Here is a 23,772-nt window from a genome sequence, read left to right on the forward strand (position 1 = left end):
GCGCTAGCACCAAAAACATCAGTGTTCTCTTACTGTCAAGAGTTCAAAGGACCTCTTTTCGGTCACTGAGCGACATCCAGATTTCCCTTTATTTGTACACCATCCAATGTATAAAGGACTAGGAGCCATTGTATTCCTCTTTGCTGATAAATTTCCAAAAAAAAAATGCTCTCTCTTCTCTATCAATTGTATTATGGAAACACTAAAATAGAAGTAGCATTCTGTCAAGGGCATCAGTGCCAATCATGGATTTTACCAAATTCACAGTGCCTTTGAGGCCACATTTTCACTAGTTTAGAAATGTTTAATATTTGTATCAGGAGGAAAAAGATAAATCAAAAACATATTCCATCAAGTCAGGCAGCTGTAAGTGACTGAGCCAGGACCAGGAACCCAGGCCTGTTTGACTCCACAGAGACCAGATGAGAAGTAATTTTCATTATTTCTGGAACTTGGGCAACGGCTGTGGGAAGAAGATGAACAGACATTTCCAAGGTAGAATCATCAGGACTAATGGGTCTACATTAACTCAATAGTCATGCATCCCACAGATATTTACTGAGCCCTTGCTATGTGCCAAGCTTGTGCAAGGGGATGCGTGTGGAATGATGCACCAGATAGACACAGTCTGGACTCTCAGATTTTAAAACCAGCAACAGCCAATCTTAGGAACCTGACAAGGCTGATGTTCTATACGTTTGCCTTCCTGCTTTATATCATCTAGTTCACTATTTGTCTTAAGTGTGATGACTGCAATTAGAGTAATCAGGGTCCAGGGGAAATAAATCACTATTTTGTTTTGTCCTCTGAGCTGATTCTGAAAGTAACCCATATGCCCTCAATTACAGACTTCTTTATTTCTGCCTACATTACTGAATATTCTCAGAAAGCTAAGGAGAAAAGGAAGACCTCAGCTTCCTGCCACCTTGAGAGTAAACCCCTACTCTGTATATAACCCCCCAAACGTATTCCTAGCCCCAACCATCTTCCTGACTTCTAGTTCTAAATGTCCAGTTTTCTGCTTGCCATCTTCACCTGTTTCTCATGTTGTGCTCCTTGGTTCTGTGACAAATCGCCATCCTCCCAGGCATCCAGGCCCAAAGACTCGTCTTTGATTCCTCCGTTCTCCTTGCTCCCCACCTCTAATGAACTGTCACGTCTTCTCTATTATGCCTTCAGAGTATCTCTCCCATCTGTTCCCTCTTCTCCATCTCCAACATCTGAAGGGACTCTGATGGCTAATTTTGTATGTCAATTGACTGGGTTAAGGGATGCCCAGATAGCTGTTAAAACATTATTTCTGGGCATGTCTGTGTTTCTGGAAGAGATTAGCATTTTAATCAGTAGACTAAAGAAGACGGTTCTCATTAATATGGGTGGGCATCATCCAATCTGTTGAGGGCCTGAATAGAAAAAAGGGCAGAAGAAGGGGGAATATGCTCTCTCTGATCTGGGACATCTATCTTTTCCTGCCTTTGAACATCTGCGCTCCTGATTCTCAGACCTTTTGACTTGGACTTCAACTTAAATCATCAGCTCTCACGGTTCTCAGGCCTTCAGACCAGGGCTGAATCACACCACTGGCTTTCCTGGTTCTCCAGCTTGCAGACAGCAGTTTGTGGGACTTCTTGGCCTCTAAAATCACATGAGCCAATTCTTATGATCTATCTATCTATCTATCTATCTATCTATTTACCTATCTGTAATCATCTATTTATCCATCTATCTATTAATACAGGGACTGAGATTCAAGACAGGACAAGTGACCGGCCCAAGATCACACTCTTCATGAACAGCAGAGTTGGTGTTATATAGAGTCTGTATATGTCTGACATCATAGTACATATACAGGCACTATGAGAGATAAGACGTTTATTAACTCTCACGTGTCCAACTTCAATGCCTTACTGAAGTTTCTCTTCAGCCTTTACTACAGACAGTTTTCAGGTTACTCTCGCTAAAGCACAGTTTTTACTAAAAGCTTTTAAATTGCTCTCTAAACCTTACATGTCTTTCACTGCTTGGCATATCCCAGGAATGAAAATAAATGGCTTAGCTGTAGTAAGTGCAAGAATATGTTTTCATCATCTTGGTATCTTTGTTCTTGTGCCTGGAATAGTGTTCAACTCATAAAAGCCACACCTCTAATTGTACTTGTGTGCCACCCCTTAATTCATGATTTGTGTCTAGTGACACAGATGTGCCTTATCTTCTCAAGTGGCATGTAAACTCTTTGAGGTCAGGTGCCGTGGTTTATATGTCTTTGTATCTACCACCCACAGCATCTGTGGAGAAAAAGAAATACTTAAATACTGAGGAAAGAGGGGTTAAGTAATGCACAGAAGGGCTGCTTTTTTCTTCTAGCTATCCTGAAGACTTCTTGTGTACAGAACAGACCACTGCTGCCCAAAACTTTCCAGTTGGAAAACTTGCAAGTGCTTATTTTCCCACACTCAGCATTCTGTTTGTTCCCACTTACCCCCAACAGTCACCCCATCCTTACCTGTATCCACTGCCTTGTACATTACTTATATTAAAATAAGTTCAATGTTATTTTCTTGAAGGCAAGCACTACATCACACTCATCTCAGTGTTCACTCTCCCCCACAGTACCCAGCGTGTTACTTTTGGCACATACTAGGTGAACGATCAATATTTTTAAAATAAAAAATAACAACTGTGACAGGTTAATAGCAGGTACTACACCATAGGCCATGGACCGTCAGTTTGTGCTGGTTTGCCATTCTACCAAATGGATCATATCCTGAATGGAATTCTTCATTTCCCCAAACCAGTCCCTCTACTATCTTCCTTATCTCTGTCTTTGGCATCAAAGAATCTTCTGGTCTCCCAGGCTGAATACTTTAGAAGTGTCTTGGATGAAAGTAAGATGTACATGGCAAAACATCAAGGCTAAACCGTTCAATAGACATTTGGAAACTAAGGCAGAGGTGGAAGGGATATTTTTAGAGAGAAAGAAGGGTCCTGCTCTTCCTTTGAGGCTGGAGAGAAGAATAAAACATATGTATACAGACAGCAATGAGTTGAGGCGGGGATAAGAGCACATACAAGAGACTCAGTCTTAGCAAAGTAGGAGAGGTCATTTGCTAAGGCAGTGGGTGCGTGGAACTTGAAGAGAGCAGAGGAGATCTAGAATAACTGGTGTCAGGAACTCCCTTGGGCATGGACAAGATTAAACTTCTGCATCAAGGATCCTGAATCAACATGATATCCTTAAATAAAAGTCCCATTGTTTGTAGTTTTTGAAAAATGACAGTAGAGGCTGACTAAATTAAAAATTCATCCCGCACGATTCATGGTTGTAAGATGGATGTTCTTTGAGTAGAGTGGCCCATTTATACAGATGCCATGTATAGTACAGTTAGCACACATTTCCTCTTTAAAAAAAAAAAACAAAACAGCATTCTAGATACAGTGTGAGATGATTCTCCTTTGCAGTTCTTCCCCTGCAATATCCCATAGGATGGGACAGAGAGTCAATTTCTAATCATTAGTCTTCTTTATCATTATTATAATATTAAGTTTACTTGAAGAAGTATGCCCACAACCCACATTTTTGTTCTTCTAATCTCTTTCAACCTATAGGTTTATGTAGATCATTTTTTAACCTTATTTTAAAATTAAGACATAGAAAACCACACAAAACAAATGTAGAGCTTAGAGAATTATTATACAAATAATACCCTTGTAACCACCATCCAGGCTAAAAAACTAGCCATGCCAGAAGCTCCTCCAAATGCCCAACCCCAAATACAGCCCCCTCTCTCCCTCCAAATATAACCACTATCCTTAATTTTATAGTAACCATTTCCTTGGATTCGTATGGTTTCATTACCCAAGGGTGAACCACTAGAGACTATAGAACAGTCTTGCCCAATTTCTTAAAAACTTGATATGTCTTTTAAACCTATTTTAACCTATAGGCTCTCCCTCCATCCACTTCCTTTCCCTACAATTTACATGCCAAGGAACTCATGCTGTTTTACCTGCAGAGTTCCTCATAATCTGCATGGTGCTGATTACACATTCATTGTGACGGTCAACATGTTCTTCTGTATATACTGGCGGATTCAGGCCTTGGTCAGTTTCAGGTTTTCACTATTTTGTTAGCAGCCACTGATGTTCAATTTCAAAATGATCATGTTCTATCATTTTAAGTTATTGGCTGGAATGCTGTTTTTTGAGATATAATTCACATATCAAAAAATCAACTATTTTAAAGTGTGCAATTCAGGGATTGTTAGTATATTCACCAAGTTTTGCAATCATCACCATGGTGTATTGTGGTTATTGCTCTTTGTTTAGTGAATTTTCTGAACTAATTCTGTAACGTCTGCATTCTTTGTTGTGTGTGGTCACTGAAGTCTTTGCTTGGCTAGCTAAGTGATCAGTTAATGAGATTTCCTTAAATGCCTGGAACCAATGAGTCTCCCAGTCTTTACCTACGGGTTCTGTGTGCGTGTCAGGGAATGTTTTCAAAACTCAGCTGGGCAGCTTCCAACTATGCCTTAGCCTTCACGTCCTCCTTGTGCCAGTCTGCAGCAAGAGTTCAGGGAACTCTCATGTCTTTACTGAGCATGTGCACAGCCCTACAAATGAGTGTGCCCTTCTAGATTCCCAGAAATATGATGGAGTTTTTCAAAGTCCCCAGTGACATCTCATTCCCCAGATTTTCCTTTCTGGCTGTTTGATTAGCCAATTGTTGCCTCACTTGACTGCCTCAGGCAGAACAGAAATTAAATAATTGACCGCAAATATTTTCAACAAACACTCCCAGGGAAAAGGCTTTTTTGCCCTAAGGGAACGCTGCGCCAGATTTTTTTTTCACTCTCCAAGAATAATTTTATGCCCTCCTGGGGGCTATATTAGCCCCAGTGAGAATACATGACAGAATATGCCACTTGCTTTTTCCATATAACATACATAGTAATATCTGCATAACAATACTACTGCCTCCACCAATATAATTAATGAATAGTTTAAACATTTTGCATGGTCTAACCCCTTTCTTCTCCCACTTGTTTTACGGTTGTACTATATCTACAATTCTTCATCATATAGCCACAGCTTACTCCTTCCTTTTTAACTCATTTAGACTTAATTCTAGAAGTAACTATATATTTAATGCTCACCACTAACCCTTACGTTGATATTTCCCTAGAGAGATATAGAGACCTTTCGGTTATCTGAAGTTCATTCTCCATTATTTTCCTCAAGAAGGGCTTATATCAATATCTTTCTCCATGCTGTTAACAATTTGTCTGCTCCCTCTATACTGGAAGGTCAGTATTCCTGGATATAAAATTATTGGCGCATATTTTCTTTTCTTGAATATTTAAAAAATGCTATTCAATTCCCTTATAGCATAAAGCTTTATTGTTAAAAAATCTGATAACCTGTGGCTTCCCTGGTGGTGCGGTGGTTGAGAATCTGCCTGCCAATGCAGGGGACACGGGTTCGAGCCCTGGTCTGGGAAGATCCTACACGCCGCGGAGCAACTAGGCCCGTGAGCCACAACTACTGAGCCTGCGCTCTAGAGCCCACGAGCCACAACTACTGAAGCCCGTGTGTCTAGAGCCCATGCTCCGCAACAAGAGAACACACCGCAATGAGAAGCCCGCACACTGCAACGAAGAGTAGCCCCCGCTCACTGCAACTAGAGAAAGCCCACGCGCAGCAACAAAGACACAACACAGCCAAAAATAAAATAAATAAATTTATTTTAAAAAAAGAAAAAAAAAATTTAATGGGGCATAGGGAATACACAGCTCTAGCCCCTTCAGACCTTCTTAACATAGGCTCTTATAACTTGTTCATTTCATTTTTAATATTTTATATATACTTTTCCATGTATCTCAATAATCTTCATATTTATCATTTTCATTGGTTGCAGACAATTCCACTAGGTTAAAATACCATGATTTTATAACCATCTCTCTATTAATGGCTATTTGGGATGTATCCAGTTTTCCATGATAATAAATAACACATAATGCATTTCTTCTTCTGAATTATATCCTTAAAACAAATACCCTGGAGTGAGATTATTTAGTAAAAAGGTATGAACATTTTATGACTCTTGATAAAAACTGCCAGATTATTCATCAACTTGACTGAGATAATTTACAGTGTCACTAGAAATGTATAAATGTTTCAATTTCCCCAATAGTTCCATCACTAGTTTTACTAATGTTCCTTTATTGCTGCTAATTTTAGAGTTATAAAGTGACATTTCATTGTTGTTTTAAATCGCACGTCTTTTATTGCTGGCAAGACTGCACCCTGCTTCCTATGTTAATTTACTAACAGTGTTTCATCTTATGTAATGATTCTTCTTTGACCACTGTCCACAGCTGAACTTAATGTAAATTTATAAAAACTCAATATATTTTGGAAATGTCATCATATGTATTAAAAATAATTTTCTAGCTTGTCACTTGACTTTTATCTTGGTTTTGTTGTGTTTTACTTTTGTTAATTTTTGTTGTGCAATCATTCTGCTTATCTTTTCCTTTGTAATTTATTTTTCTCCTTTAATCAAACATTATCTATCTCCCTCCATAGACTGAATAAGTGCTCTGTTTTCTCTTTATCCCCTATAATTAAATTTTTCTAAATAGTTGACATTGAATTTTTATGTTGTTGACTGTGATATATTGCATGAGGTATAGGTTTAAGTTCATTTTTCCCGATGGTAATGTCAAGTTATTTTAACAGCATTTATGAAAATGAACTCTTCCCTGTTGCTTGGTTAAATTTAGGTGGACACGTATTGAACTCTTATGTATGTTGATTTAAGTCTATATTCTTGTTTTCCAGAGGGCACCTAACTGGATTTAAACAGGCCATGTTAATGATACTGCTATTTTAGAAACAAAGGCCATGTTGCAGTGTCATATGATCAAACCTTATAGTGGAGAGTGCTCAAAAGTAACTCTTTATCTAAGCTTTCTTTTACTCCCTTCCTTCCTTCTTTCTATAGTCTGTCTGTCTGTCTGTCTGTCTCTCTCTCTCTATATATATATATATATATATATGGTTTATAGATGTGTAGATACCTATAGCTATATAGATATATATATCCTATTGGTTGTGTTTCTCTAGAGCAGCGGTCCCCAACCTTTTCGGCACCAGGGACCAGTTTTGCAGAAGACAATTTTTCCACGGATGGGGTGGGGAGATGGTTCAGGCAGTAATGCTAGCGATGGGGAGCGATGGGGAGCGGCAGATGAAGCTTCACTCGCTCACCCGCTGCTCACCTCCTGCTGTGCGGCCCGGTTCCTAACAGGCCACGGACTGGTACTGGTCCGTGGCCTGGGGGTGGGGGACCCCTTCTCTAGAGAACAGCTGACAATGCGGTAATGTGGTCCTGATGGAGCTACCAGCCCCGCTCTCTGCTGGTTCTTGTCCTTTATCCCCAGCCTGCTCTTCCTTTGAGTCTTAGTCAAAATATTACCTCCTCAGGGAAGCATCCCCTCCTTCTATGCTTTATGGATGGAAAATGGGTGGAGGAAGGGGAGAACCAATATATGTACCCAAAAGCCTTCTCCAGAAATCTCCTTTCCTTGTGCCTGCCTTGTTCTCCAGCATCCAACTCTTCCCTGACAGGAGTAAGGAAATGGTGCTGAAAGACAGGATACTTCAGAGAGCTTGGCGTGACAACACACTTCCACACATCCCTTACATTAGGCAGTAGATCTGTTTCCAGAGTATGAATTGAGTCATTATAAATTTTGCTGTGTTTCCCAGTGAGTGGAGTCATAATATATACCTTCCCTGTGGCATCACTGACAAGTAATTTTGTAAACCAAAACATTGATAAAGCAAATACATTACACAGGTTTCAGAATCACCTGTGATTTTTTGGAATTTTTAAGCCACTCATGCCTCTCCCTGAGGATATAGATGCCTTATTGCTAGGATATTTAAAAGATTGTAAAAGGGGAAAGGAGGAATGTAGGAATGTGTATAGTTTCACAAAGCCGCACAGGATAATCTTATACCTGCCCCTTACACACACACACACTCACTGAAAACCCCTGAAGCAAGGTACAATGATTATGTTCTATAAATTCAGGGTTTTTTTTTTCTTTATTAGGTTTTCTTAAAGTAGAGCCCATCTGTGGAGGATACAGCCAGCCAACCCCCCTGATATGCCAAAGAATGTAGACAGATATAAAGAGGATCATCAATAATTTTTAAATTAAATTGAGTCTTCAAAAACTATATTTCCAAAAGGAAGGTTTTGTGCATTTGGCAGTCTTTGTTCTGTAGTTTAACTAAGCTGGCACACTTCTGAGTTTAGGTGGCAATAAAATAAATGATAGAAAAACTGCTTCAGAGGCACCTTTTAAGATTCAGATATTCAGGCTAGGACTTGTGAGACATAATCTCCAACCAGGCATTAGGCCTGCAATTAAGGCAAATAGCATCTGTGTGAACACAATATCATCTCTTAAGGACCAAGTATCCACAGATGCTTCAGACAGGGGAATCTATATTTACTGAGCTCCTAGTATGACTCCGACACTTTCTAGAGGTTTTTAAACATTCTAGTTTTCACAGAAACCTTGGGAAGTAGGGAATATGTTGACAGATTAGGAAACTAAGGCACGGACTTCAGAAACTGTCCAAGTTAATATAAATAGTAGGTGGTAAAGACCTGGGGTCCAGGTCTTTCTGGCTCAAGCCTCCTGCTTTTAACCACTAAATTTCAATGTAACAGAAGCAATTTAGCCCCACCGTCAGCTCAAGAGAGAGCAGAGGGTTGGCAGCAAATGGAGCCAGGGTTGGTTGGGGGGGGCGGTGACGATCAAGCTTCTTACTGCCTTCTTACCAGTGGCAGTGGCATGGCGGTATTGGTGGCAGGCCAAGAATCCAGGCAGTACAGCAGAGAGCAATCACAACCCATGGTGTGGTTGTTCTCATGTCTATGAAGACCTGAAGGAACAAGGGGGCCACCATCAAGCAGTGTTCAATTTGTTGAAGGCCATTTCTCTTGAGAGAAAGAAAAGGAGTAACATACCAAGTAAGTAAATCAGCCCTCTCAGCACCATCTCTTATCATCTGCCATTTGCCTGAAGAATTAAATCCAGGGACTTCCCTGGCAGTCCAGTGGTTAGGACTCTGCACTTTCACTGCTGTGGGCCTGGGTTCAATCCCTGGTCAGGGAACTAAGATCCCACAAGCTGTGCAGTGTGGCCAAAAAAAAAAGGAATTAAACCCATCCCTTACATTCTCCCTTTCAGCACTTCAGTCATCCTGTCTTTTTTTTCACATTCTCAACTAAATCTGAGCTTTAATCTTCCTGATTTTATCTTCCTTTCTAGAGTGTTGAGCCATGGATTCATACTTGACTTTTTATTGAACTTTTTGGAATTATAGCCTATGATAGGCTTTTGTGCACAGCTTCCCCTCTCTTTGCTTTTCTTAACACTATGGTAGTCTTTCACGGTTATCATTGCTTCTCTTAATTCTAGTACAGTATATCCAAGCTGAGGATCTTTCAATCTCTGAATCAGTCCTATTGTCTGTTGCTACCATAAAAGGACAGAACGTTAAAGGCAAATGCCCAATGTTATACATAGCTGGAACATTGCTCCCAAATCTGTGTGTGGGCTCTCTTACCTGATTAGCAGGGCTAGGCTTTAAGGAATCCTTTCACTCAGATATGGGAAAGGTGAGGCAGCCCCGCCTTGGTGCCTTTCTCTTGACCAAACCACCTTTCTTACCCACCAAATCCTGGACCTCTGACTTAATCTTCCAGGAGCTGTACAGAAAAACCAACCCTGCGAACTAGAGTGCTCCTCCCTAGCCCCATCCCATCCTGGTCTTGCTAGAACGTTCTAAAGTGGCTGGTGTGGGGGATTGAGTTCGAGCATGCTCAGGGAAGGAATTCCAATAAAGGAGCTCTTCTCTAAGAAGGAATGTGGCCTAAGCCCATTTTACTGATTGAAAATTATGAGGAAATAAAAGAACCCAAAGTGGGCACGCCATCACAAAGAAAGGTCTCCACCCGCTACAAAAAATGTTACTGGAAGTCATGAGTTAAATTCTAGAAATAAATTAATATCACTATTTTGTCCAATACTTGCCTATTTTAGAGGCACAAGTTCTAGGTCTTATGGCCATGCCTTTCTCATCCTAAAGCAAATAAAGTCCTCTATTTGAGAGCTGAAACTGCCTGCAAGTTGGGTGAAGAACCTTCTGGATGCTCTACAACGGAAGAAGAACTCTAGCCATCTTAGGTATAGTTGAAATGTGCCATCACTGCTCTATCTTGCTTTTCTTATTTTTTTATTGATATTATGAAAGCATCATCCAAAGCAGCCATCTATCAATTCAGTAAGTCCATAGTATTCTCCCAAAAATATCACCACCCAGTTGTATTTCATCACATTTCTCCTTAGGTTTATGGATTCAGGTTGTAAGGAACAGCATCTTGCAACTCTTAACCCTTACCAGATGAGTTTTTTAGATAAAGTGTATGCATCTATTACAGCATTCTAATCATGAATTCAACTCTACATACCTCAGCAGAACCTATAAGATAATATTAACTTCATATATGAAATCTTTAAGGTCACTTTGGTCATGACTCAAGACATTGGAAATTAACACCTGAAGTAATAAGAAACTGCCTTCATACTTTTATCTTGTGGATTACTGGGAACCTTCTTCCATTTTTTTTCTTCTACAGTGCATAAGCCCAAACGACAAATGGATAAAAATCACATATGGTCCAGTTAAGTAAGGGTAGGTGATCTGAAGCCTCACCTATACCATTCCCCTCCCACTCCTACTCCACCATCTGTGTTAGTCCCAAAGGTATTTCCTCAAACTCAGAAAGCTCCACATGGCACAATGTGACCTTTATCTTTTTTCCTCCCAAGAACCTAGTTCATGACATTTTTCTCCCATGTCATCAACTTCAGTCCAAAACCTTCCCAGTCTAATCAGTGGGACTGACTGTCTCCAGCATCTTGGTGACTTAAGTATCCATATGACTTGGCAGGTGTAAATATCTCTACATGTAAAAGAGTAATGTACCAGGTTGCAACAGCTGGTGGAATATGCACTTTAGGATTATTCAAAGCCATTTGCCATGACTCTGTTTTAATCATGCATCCTTCTGCTCTTACAGAATTTCCTAAGTTAAATACAATCTCCCTTAAAACAATCTCCATTTAAATTACTTGAAAAATTAATCAAATACCTCATTCCATCTGTAAAATGTCCAATGGCCATGGTACACTGAATCCTCAGGGATAATGAGCTATATTTTAGTACATCCACTCACTCTGCTTCCACCATTAGGCTGTGTGCATACTAAGTACAAGTTCCATTTATTCCCAAACCCATTTATTCAAATTTTACTTGTTATAATTAACAGATTTAATTAAAATATTAATTAAATCAAATGGAAGTGTGAGTTGTTCTTTGTGTAAAGTTAAGCTGAATAGCTCTGCAAAAGACAATGTCAAGAAAATGAGAAGAGGGCTCCCCTGGTGGCGCAGTGGTTGAGAGTCCGCCTGCCAATGCAGGGGACACGGGTTCGTGCCCTGGTCCGGGAAGATCCCACATGCCGCGGAGCAGCTAGGCCTGTGAGCCATGGCCGCTGAGCCTGTGCGTCTGGAGCCTGTGCTCCACAACAGGAGAGGCCACAACAGTGAGAGGCCCGCGTACCGCAAAAAAAAAAAAAAAAAAAAAAGAATTTCCAAAACAATTACTAGAAATAATAAGTGAATTGAGTAAAGTGTCAGGATATGAAATCAATATATAAAAATCAATTGTATTTTTATATACTAAAAGGAAAAACTTGTAAAATGAAATTTTAAAAGAAATAATTCCATTTACATTAGCATCAAAATGATATGATGCACTGAGAAAGCCATAATATCACTCATGTGGTATTCCTGCCAAAAATACATAACCTTAATCTAGATCGTGAAGAAACATCAGACAAACTCATACTGAGGGACAATCTACTAAATAACTGGCATATACTCTTCAATAATGTCAAGATCAAAGAAGCAAAGAAAGGCTGAGGAACTAGGCCAGATTAAAGGAGATTAAATACCATCAGGGAAATGTAAATCAAACCACCATGAGATGTCACCTTCTACCTGTTAGAATGGCTATTATCAAAAAGACTAGATAACAAGTAAGTGCTGTGGAAAAAAGGGAACCCTTGTACACTGTTGGTGGGAACATGCGTTGGTGCAACCACTGTGGAAAACAGTACGGAGGTTCCTCAAAAAACTAAGAATAGAACCACCATATAATCCAGCAATCCCACTCCTAGGCATATATCCAGAGAAATTAAAACACTAATTCAAAAAGATAGGTACACCTCCATGTTCAATGCAATGTTATTTATAATAGCCAAGACATGGAAATAACCTAAGTGTCCTTCGAGTGATAAAATAAAAATAAAGAAGATGTGGTATATATCTACAATGGAATATTACTCAGCCATAAAAAAGAAGGAAATAATGCCATTTGCAGCAACATGGATGGACCGTGACGGCATTATGCTAAGTGAAATAAGTCAGTGAAAGACAAATACCCCATGATCTCACTTATATGTGGAATCTTAAAAAAACAAAAAAAACCAAAAAACCAAGCTCGTAGATACAGAGAAGAGATTGGTGGTTGGCAGAGGGTGGAGGGTGAGTGAAATGGGTGATGGGCTCAAAAGGTACAAACTTCTGTTATAAAGTAAATAAGTCATAGGGATGTGCAGGATGTACAGCATGGTGACTGTAGTTAATAAGACTGTATTGTATATTTGAAGTTTGCTAAGGGATTAGATCTCAAAAGTTCCCATCACAAGAAAAAAAATTCCATAACTCTGTGTGGTGACAGCTGTTAACTAGACTTGATCATTTTGCAATATATACAAATATCGAATCATTATGTTGTACGCCTAAAACTAATATGATGTCATATCTCCATTATACCTCAATAGAAAATAATAAAAGAGATTAAATTCACGACAACAAGTGTAATGCATAACACTGAATTATATCTTAGAGCAGGCAAAACATTAGCTATACAGGACATTATTAGGATAATTGGCTAAATGTGAAAATGGACTATGCATAACATAACAGAATTGGACTGTATCAATCTTAAATTTCCTGATTTTGATAATGGTGCTATATTTATCCTTGTTATTAGGAAATACACAGTGAAGTATTTGCGGGGAGCCATGTCTCTAACTTACTGCCAAATGATTCATGAAAAAAATATGTGCATGTGTCTTGTGTACAGATAGGGAGATAGAAAAAGAGAGATTTTCACTTGATTTTCTAATTCACAGTCTGAGCTTTGGTAGCATAAGCCAGCTTTCCCAGAGCTAAATCGTTAAAGAATGAGCTGCTTGAGGAGGTTCTAGTCCTCATTCCTTACTCAAACATTCCCCAAGCACATCCCCTGTGCAATGCTCCATACTACTTTGCCTCTGAAGCCAAGTAATCCACCCAGGACACAGCGCCTATGTGGCCTGGTATATACAATGCATCCTACCACTCCCAACTGTCTTTACTAGAGGGAATCCACCTCCTCACTCCATTTGTTTGGCAAAAGACAAAGTGATATCTTGTCATTTAAGTTTCTCACTTCTTCAACTAGTTGCAAAAACGGGCTCTCCCAATTGGCAATTCTACAGTGTCAATTGCCAAAATATTTTTTTGCCACATGCTCTGTGTTGCAGTACGCTGCTACAACTTTGCTTAGTCACTGAGTGATTTCCTCCCACTACCACTTAGAAGCTCCAGCATTCTTCTTTTATTTTTTTAATAAATTTATTTATTTTATTTTATTTATTTTATTTTGGGCTTCATTGGGTCTTCATTTCTGCACGCGGGCTTTTCTCTGGTTGCGGTGAGAGGGGTCTACTCTTCATTGTGGTGCGCAGGCTTCTCATTGTGGTGGCTTCTCTTGTTGGAAGCATGGGCTCTAGGTGTTTGGGCTTCAGTAGTTGTGGCTTGCGGGTTCTAGAGCGCAGGCTCAGTAGTTGTGGCTCGCAGGTTCTAGAGCGCAGGCTCAGTAGTTGTGGCGCACGGGCTTAGGTGCTCCACGGCATGTGGGATCTTCCCAGACCAGGGCTCGAACCTGTGTCCCCTGCATTGGCAGGCAGATTCTTAACCACTGTGCCACCAGGGAAGCCCCCAGCATTCTTCTTGAGATGGCAAAACCCTCCGAGGAATATCACTCTATAAACTCTGAATCTCCTCCTTGTGTGCTTATTAACCCTGAAGTCAGTCCTTGTGTTTGGGAAGGCAGGCAGCAAATTACCAAATACACTGAACTTGTTTTTTGTTTGTTTGTTTTTATACTAAACTCATTTTGAGGAGAGGGGTGTGTGTGTGTGTGTGTGTGTGTTTGTGTGTGTACAAACATGCAACGACCTTTCCTCAGCTGGCACTAAAATATGATTGTGCTGTGGGTGGCAATTTGTGACAGACTATGCTATTCCCTTCTTCCTTGGGAGAGATCAGGAGCTTAGTTTTTTATTATCAAGTTTGGGTGCACCTACCATCTCAGAGCAAATTTAATATGCCAACATAAGTGATTCCTAGGGGAATAGGTGTGTATATGATGACAGACTCTTCTTTTGTCATCAACATAAAAAATGAAAACTTTAGAATATTTCATAACTGTTCATGGTAACATCTCAATTATCCAACACTATTTAGAAATGACATATTCAAGACGGTTAAGTTTCCACATAAGCAAGTGTGAAACCCTTTAAAGCCCCACCTTAACTATTTAACTGCAGTTTGCCAGAAATCATTCCAGCATCCTCTGTATATTTTCAGGCGCTCTTAAATTAACAATAATAAATGATTTAATAAAGAGCTACGGTCATTACCATGTACAGCATATTTTGATATCACTGTAATAGATCCATATACCACTACTACTACTACTAACAACAACAATAGTGGTGGCAACAACAATATTTGTTGAATGTCACATGATATGCCAGATGCTATCCTAAGCACTTTACATTTATTCATTAATTTAGCTTTCACAGCAACCATATGTAGAATAACCCCCACTTTACAGATGAGGAAACTGAAGCACAGAGAGGTTAAGCAACTTGCCCAAGATTACAATGGGGCAAAGCTCCCGATTTAAACCCAGGTATAAGGACAAAAGGCAAATGCATGGCCATAAAGTATAATTTCACAACAAAGTCCAGAAATCTCTATTTAAAAAGGATGCTGGCTACTCCCTTGTCAATAACATGCACACACTATTCTTCCTCTTTTTTCTATTCTCACCTTTTTTTCTTATCTCTTTTATAGACTGTTTTCCCCACATTTCTTAGGTTTTTCACTATGTAACTTTGGGTCAATACTGCTAACAAGCAGGGCCACTACCAGGTCGATATTGCCAACCCCAGGCCACTTACTTGAGGTGCACAAATTCTAGACACCTTGCTTGCCTCACCCTAGTCCTGGCTTGGCCACCCAATAAGAATGTGTCTTTTGTTGCTATTATGAAAAGGCATGATCTCTGATTCTAATTTCTGGTATTTATTTCACAATGAATCATCTCCACTTCCTCTCATTCGGGTTCAAGCCCATGCAATTCTTGACCTAATCATGTTGTAGTCCCCTCCAGAAGGCTATAAATCTGTAACAGTTATAAGAGGATGGTTCAAATGATTAATCTGATTGTTAAATTCTGGGAACTCCTTCACTGGCTTGCATTAAAGGGGCTGAAACAGAACAGACACTACCACGGGGTTGGGTAGAGAATTATACCTGGGATCACTTGGATGAGCCCTGGGTACCCCCATTTCTAGCGAGATGCCTATTCTCTGCACTCCCACAGTACATATCCAGTGCATCTTTTTTTTTTTAACATCTTTACTGGAGTATAATTGCTTTATAATGGTGTGTTAGTTTCTGTTGTACAACAAAGTAAATCAGCTATATGTATACATATATCCCCATATCCCTTCCCTCTTGAGCCTCCCTCCCACCCTCCCTATCCCAACCCCTCTAGGTCATCATGAAGCACCGAGCTGATCTCCTTGTGCTACACAGTAGCTTCCCACTAGTCATCCATTTTACATTTGGTAGTGTATATATGTCAAAGCTACTCTCTCACTTCGTCCCAGCTTCTCCTTCCCCTACTGTGTCCTCTAGTCCATTCTCTACGTCTGAGTCTTTATTCCTGCCCTGCCACTAGGTTCATCAGTACCATTTTTTTAGATTCCATATATATGTGTTAGCATACGGTATCTGTTTTTCTCTTTCTGACTTACTTCACTCTGTATGACAGACTCTAGTCCAGCGCATCTCTGATGGCTCCTACTTAACCCTTCACTTCCTCTGCTGGGACTAGAACCTTGTCCAAAGAGTCAGCCCACTTGATAGAGATTTGCCAAGTTCTTGACCACCCCTCCTTCCTTGTGCCCCCTATATCCAGCTCATGGCTCTCTGGGAGTCTATTACAAATAGATGGATCATCTAGAATTGTCACACCGATTGTGGCCTCATATTGACTATTCCACTTCTTGAGACACCAGAAGTCGTGATCACTGCCATTCCACAGAATCCTGACCTCACAGAAGACCCTAGACCAGTGCACACTGCACCTCTGGCTATTCCTTTCCTCTTTGCCCCTGACCCAAGTTCCCTCAGCCCCAGCTTCCTATCATTCACTGAATGCCCAAGATGCCTTCTAGCTGAGCTCATCCAAGTTAAAGCTCTAAGCATCCTAGGAACACATTTGAGCACAGTTTGGAGCCACAAAAGGGCAATGCTGTGAAAGGAAAAAGTTTTGTCCAAGCACAAAATCATTAACTGAAGAAGCAATGTAAGCTAAGTACTGCGAGGTTTCTTAGACTTTTTAGGAAGTTACTACTTGTATTAGTCAGGGTCCTTCAGAGAAACAGAACTAATAATATTGATACAGTAGAGGAAAAGATGTATATGAATGATTAACTCACATGATTATGGAGGCTGAGAAGTCCCAAGAGCTGTAGTTGGCAAGCTGGGGACCCAGGAGAACCAATGGTGTAGTTCCAGTCCAAGTCTGAAGACCTGAGAACCAGCAGACTCGATGCAATAAGTTCCAGTCCAAGTGCAAGTCCATAGGCAGGAGAAGACCAATGTCCAAGCTGGAAGACAGTTGGGAAGAGAGAGTGAATTCTCCCTTATTCAGCCTTTTAGTTCTATTCAGGCCTTCAACTGGTTGAATGAGGTCCACTCATATTATGGAGGGCAATCTGCTTTACTCTGTTTACCAACTCAAACATTAATATCATACAGAAACACCCTCATGGACAAACCCAGAATAATGTTTAACCAAATATCTGGACAACCTGTGGCCTAGTCAGGTTGACACATAAAATAAACCATCACAAGGGTACACCTTCCACAACTTGGCACCATATGCCTCTCCTTAAACCATACTTAATCTCCAAATAAAGACAATAACAAGGTCATAACTCCACCTAACTGATACAACTATTTGCATACAACTGCAAATGCACTAGTCCCCTCCCCAGAATAGGAAATAAGTCCTTGAGTGATGTTTACTCTTATCTTTGATATCGCAAAACTTAAATACTATGATGTAAAATTAACAATAATAAATACTATGACATAAAGTCAGTATATGTTACATGATAAAGGAATAAGAAAAGGAAGAAAGCAAATATTATTTGCTTAGTGTAAAGATGTGTGTGTATATACATATCTAAATACATATACATAAAATATATATGTATACACACACAAATATATTCGTAACAAAATAAGAAGGAAATATTCATATAATTATAGTCCTCATTTCTGTAACTGGTCACATGGTCATAACTGGTATTTATAACTACCTTCTTCAACTAGTCAATAATAGTATTCATTATTGTCAGTGTACTCAGGCCTTTCCTCGAGGGGAACTGGCCTCCCCTTCATTGAAAATGCTTTGAGTCTATAAACTGGCTCAAGTCTGGGAATTGATTGATGGGCCATGACTCTCTGTTTTTAAGATTCTGGTTAAGATTTTTCTTCACTTGACCTAGAACTTTTCTGCTTATGCAGATCAAGTAAGAACTTAGTAGGCTTCTACAAAATCTCAATGGCATGTAACAAAAAGGCTTTATTTCTTACTTATAAGTGTTTTCAGTCAGATGGGGTGATTCTGTCTCAACCTACAGGCAAAGAACCAGCTTGCTGCATGTATTTCATGTAGAGAGCCCAGGTTAGAGGGGCAGCAACCACCTGCCTCATGTTCTTCTCACAGCAGAAGCTAAAAACTATCAAAGAGACAAGGAGAAACATGCCCTGCCTCTAAGATCTAGGCTTGGAGTTTCCACATTGTCAATTTCACCCATATTCCATTGGCCAAAGCAACAGGTATGGAGGATATTTGCAAACATTAGTCTAACTACTTCACACTGCTTGGATTTCCACATCCATCCAAGATGGAGTAACAGGGATGGGATTTACCCTCCTACTTGAAACAACTAAAGAAATGTCCAAAATATATAAAAAAATTATTTCTAAGACACTGAAAATTGATGCAGTAAAAGACAGTGATCCCTGAAATATGGAAAACAAATGAAATGAGACCTATGATTTCCCATGCTTACTGCCTGGAGGGAGTTTCCAGGGTGCTGAGCACCGACGGGAAACCCAAGCAGAGCCCTATGGTGCCCCCGAGTTGAAGAGACAGGGATAAAAGTCTGGAGAAGCCAAAAGGGCAAGAGTTCATAGGACAGAATAACAGAGAGAAGAGAGCTGCATAGAGAGAACTCTGGAGATCTGCTGAATCTGCAACTGAGTACTGAGCAGCACATGTGTGTGAGGAAACTACCCAAGACCAGGTAAAGAACCACCCAAAATATTTAGGGAAACAATCCTCAGTTCTCACACAGAGAAGGGAAAAGCTCATGTTTCCACAAGTCAGAGTGAAAAACTCATAATTCATGAGGCACCGAGGAGAGCACTCAGGAGGTTTTCCTCAGTAGTAAGGCAAAATAAGCCTTAGACTAAATGCTGCTCTGATTCTGCCTACCAAAGCTTAAAAGCAAGACCGAAAGGATCAAACTGTTTCTTATTAACATATCTGTGTTCCAGTACGAAACTCAAAAATATTTACAGGGATATTAAAAAATCTAGCACTGTTAGTTATAACTGTGTTTCATATATTTAAGAAGCTAGAGAAAATATTGAACATGATAGCAGAGACACAGAAGATATTTTAAAAGACCCAAATGAAACTTCTAGAAATGAAAACAATTTTTAAGATGAAAAATAAACTGGAGTTGATTAACACCAGGTTAGCCATCACAGAAGAAAAGATCAGAGAATGTGGAGAAATAGCAATAAAAACCATCAAAAATGAAACATGGACAGCAAAAAGATTGAAAAAACAAATTGAACAGAGGATCAGTGAGCTTTGCGACAACTTCCAGCAACCGAATATTTGTGTAATTGTAATCTCTGAAGCAGGGAAAAGAGATGGGGACGGAGGCAGAGGATATATTTGGAGAAATAATGACTGCATATCTTCCAAATTTGATAGAAACTATAAACCAACAGATCCAAGAAGGTCGACAAATCCCAAATTCCAGAAACATGACAAAAGCAACACCAGTGCACGTCACAGTCAAATTCTTTAAAAGCCAAAAAGCTCTTAAAAGCAGCTGGAGGGAAAAAAAGTACATTGTTTACATAAGAGAAAATATAAAGATTACTGCAAATCTATCATTGGAAACAATGTAAGGTAAAGTACAGTGAAGTAACATCTTTAAAGTAATGAAAGTATAAACTTGTACCCTAGATTTCTATACCCAGAAAAATTATCTTTCATAAATGAAGGTCATATATAGACTTGGCCAGATGTACAAAAGATTAAAGAATTCATCACCAACAGGCCCACGCTATAAGAAATATTAAAGAAAGTCCTTCACACAGAAGGAAAATGATACCAGATGAAAATCTGAACTTATACAAATAAATGAAGAGCATTGGTAATGGTAACTACATGGATAAATAGAAAATTATTTTTCTTATTATCTAAATCTCTTTAAAAGATAACTATCTAAAGAAAAATAATATGTATTTTAGGGTATATAACATATGTAGAAGTAAAAATTATGGCAACATACCGGCAACAAAGGCCAGGAAGTGAAAAACTGAAGTATACTGTTGTCAGGATTTTTTGTTGTCACTATGTATGAAGTGATATACTATCACTTAAAGGTAGAATGTGACAAGTTACAGATGTATACTACAAACTAATTCAACCACTTAAATAACAAAACCAAAAATCATAGCTAATAAATTGACAAAGGAGATAAAATGGAATCATAAAAAATACTCAGTTAATCCAAAAGAATGCAGACAAAAAGGATAAGAGGAGCAAAGAATGGATGAGACAAAGAGAAATCAAATAGCAAAATAGTAGATTTAAATCCTATATCACTAATCACATTAAATGTAAATGGTCTAAACTCCTCCCCTCAATTAGGAAACAGAACTTGTGAGATTAGAAAATAAAGCAAGACTCAATTATACCCTGCCTACAATAAGACATGTTAAATATAAAGACACACATCAATTAAAATTAAAATAATGGAAACTAATATCTCATCTTAATAATTATCAAATGAAGTGTGGGATGGCTATATTATTATCTGACAAAGTAGACTTCACAGCAAATAATATTACCAAAGATAAAGAAGATCACTTCCTAACGAAAAAGGGGAACATTCATCAAAGACATAACAATCCTATCTGTTTATGTACCTAATAATAGAGTTTCAAAATACACGAAGTAAAAATTGATAGAACTGCCAGGAGAAATAGACGAATCCACAATTTTAGTCAGAGATTTCAACATATTTCTCCCTAGAACTTACAGACAAAGTAAAGAGAAAAATCATAAGGTTATGGAAGACTTCAACAACACTATTAACCAACTTGACCCAATCAACATTTATAGAACTCCACACAACAACTGCAGACTACACATTCTCTTCAAGTGTACATGGAACATTCATCACATAACAGCCTCCCACCTGGTCTTCCTAATCCCAGGCTCTCATTCTCTTCAATTCCATTTTGCATATTACCAACAAAATTATGTTTCTAAAGCACTCGCCTATTTTATGTGTCAGGCTACTTCTCTGCTTCAAAATCTTTGGTGGCTCCCTAGTGCTTAAGGATTCAGTATAAGCATTAAAAAAAAATAATATAACAGAGTGGAGTGAAGAGAGGCTTTGGAATCAGATTTTGTTTTAACTCTCAGTTCACCACTTACTATCTGTGTAACCCTTGGACAAGAAGTCTAGTCTCTCTAATACCTCAATTTCATCATTTGTAAAATGAATATAATACCTGATTTACAAGGTTGAGTATGGCTTATTGACAATGTGTTTAAAATACTTAGCAAGGCATGTAGCATTTAGTAGGAGCCCCATAAACAACACATTTTCTTATCATTATAATATTCTGATACTATTAACACAGCTTAAAAGGGTGTTGATAATCTTGCCCTGTGTTTCTACCAATCACTTTCCCCACATACATATCTACACTCGAGCCACACCAAATTACTAACTATCCCCTAAACATATCATGCAACTTCATAGTTTTATGCCTTTCCCAGAATTATTAACCTGTGTGCCTATACTACAGCCCTGCCTCCTTGTGAGAAGGTAACATCCTTCTGTGAAGGTTTCCCACTACGTTCCTAAAAATGTTGTGACCCCCTTCCTGAGACTCCTGTAGCACTTTTCACTTGGATCTATGATAAGGCTTCTTAACCTGGGGTGCATAGATAGGCACATCTGTGTGCTTGACTGCATGTGTGTATTTGTTTGGAATGAGAGCCATAGCTTTCCTTGGATTCTCAAGGGGATCGATCACCCTAGAAAGATAGGAACCAAGGTTTTGTGGCAGCAGACAGTAATTAATGGAAAGTTGGTGTGTGGGCTTCTCAGTGCTAAGAACCATTCCTTACCTGTCCTTTATGTCTTCAATACCTAACATGCTGCTTGGCACATTATCAGAGCTTAATAATTGTTGGCTATAAATGAATAAGAACATTCTTAACCAGGTATAAGAAGTAACTTAAAATCTAAGGAATCTTTTTTTTTTTTTTTTTTTTTTTTTTGCCACATGGCGTGGCTTGTGGGATCTTAGTTCCCCGACCAGGGATCGAACCCATGCCCCCTGCAGTGGAAGCGCAGAGCCCTAACCACTGGACTACCAGGGAAGTCTGTCTGAGGAATCTTTGATAACTTCCTTCCTGTGTTCCTTCTTCCCATTCCCAAATCCAATAAGTCACCTCTCCAAAATCTGCCCTAATGATAGCAGTTGTATCAACCAATTCCTTTTTGTTCCAAATACTGTAGTCTAGATCTTCAAAGTGTCATGTAACTTTTCTACTTCGTTACCATTAGCCACATCTCTGAAAATCCTGCTTTGCAAATATCATTCTCATGCTTAGAAGTTTCCTACAGTAAGGTCCAAAGACCCAAGTCAGACATTCAAGATCTTTCACAATCCAGCTTCCATTTACTCCCCTTGAGGAAATTTCCAATCCAATCAAATGGATCTAGTTGTGGTCTCCTAAACATGCTGCATGCATTCCCTGGTTCATATTTGAACAATTTTTTGCTTGTTGTCTAAGCAAGGTGGGAAGCATCAAAACAGAAACAGCTGTCTCCTACTTCTAGAACGTATGCAGAGTTCCATAATTAGAGATTTATCAAGCAATACACCTTGTTGCTCATCGAATTATGCCTCCATGTAGGCAGTTTTAGAAGTTATGCCCTGTTTTTCAGTAACTGTATCCATTTCCTAGGGCTGTCATAACAAAGCACCATAAATTGGGTGGCTTAAGTTTGTTAGATATGTATTCTCCCCAGTTCTGGAGGCCAAAAGTCTAAAACCAAGATGTTGGCAGGGCCATGCTCCCTCCGAACTTTCTAATGGAGGACCCTTCCTTGACCCTCCCAGCTTTGGGAAGCCCCAGGCATTCCTTGTTTGTGGCAGCATAACTCCAATCCCTGCCTCTGTCTTCACATGGCCATCTTCTCTCTATATGCGTCAGCGTCCCTTCTCTTCTTATAAGGAAACCAGTCATAGTGAACTTTAAGAGCCCACTATACTCCCACATGACTTCATCCTAACTTGATCACATCTGAAAACACCCTATTTCCAAATAAGGTCACATTCACAGATACTGGGGGTTAGGACTCAAACATATTTTGGGGGGACACAATTTAACCCATAACAGTAACTAAGATATATATGCCCACCACAAATCTTTGCTGATATATAGTGCATCACAATTCTTTAACCTGAATCCTATTTGATATGACCATGGCATTTCCTTGAAACCTCCAAGAGGAATATTTTTGTGTAGGTGAAATAATTTGTACTCTCTAACAGTGCTTTACAACTGTAATGAAGTGCCACATAACCATGTAGAAAAAGGGTCCCAGGACCTTTTCAGCTTACTAAGAAAATATTTCTGAGATAGAGGTTAAGACATAGCAAAAAAGAAAACATATTAACTGAGAGAGTAACAACATTTCATCAGTTCTTCAGTTTTAATAGTCTCAGTGCTTGTTGCCAAATAAACCCTCTAATGAGTTCTTTCTTCAGAATAAATGGATTTCCCCCAGCTGAACACTTTTTACAGATTAGTCAAATAAGGTAAAAAATCAAAAGGCAAAAAAATGCAATGATTGCACCAATAAAAGTGTTT

This window comes from Hyperoodon ampullatus (assembly GCF_949752795.1).
Source record: "Hyperoodon ampullatus genome assembly, chromosome: X".
Taxonomy (NCBI): domain Eukaryota; kingdom Metazoa; phylum Chordata; class Mammalia; order Artiodactyla; family Ziphiidae; genus Hyperoodon; species Hyperoodon ampullatus.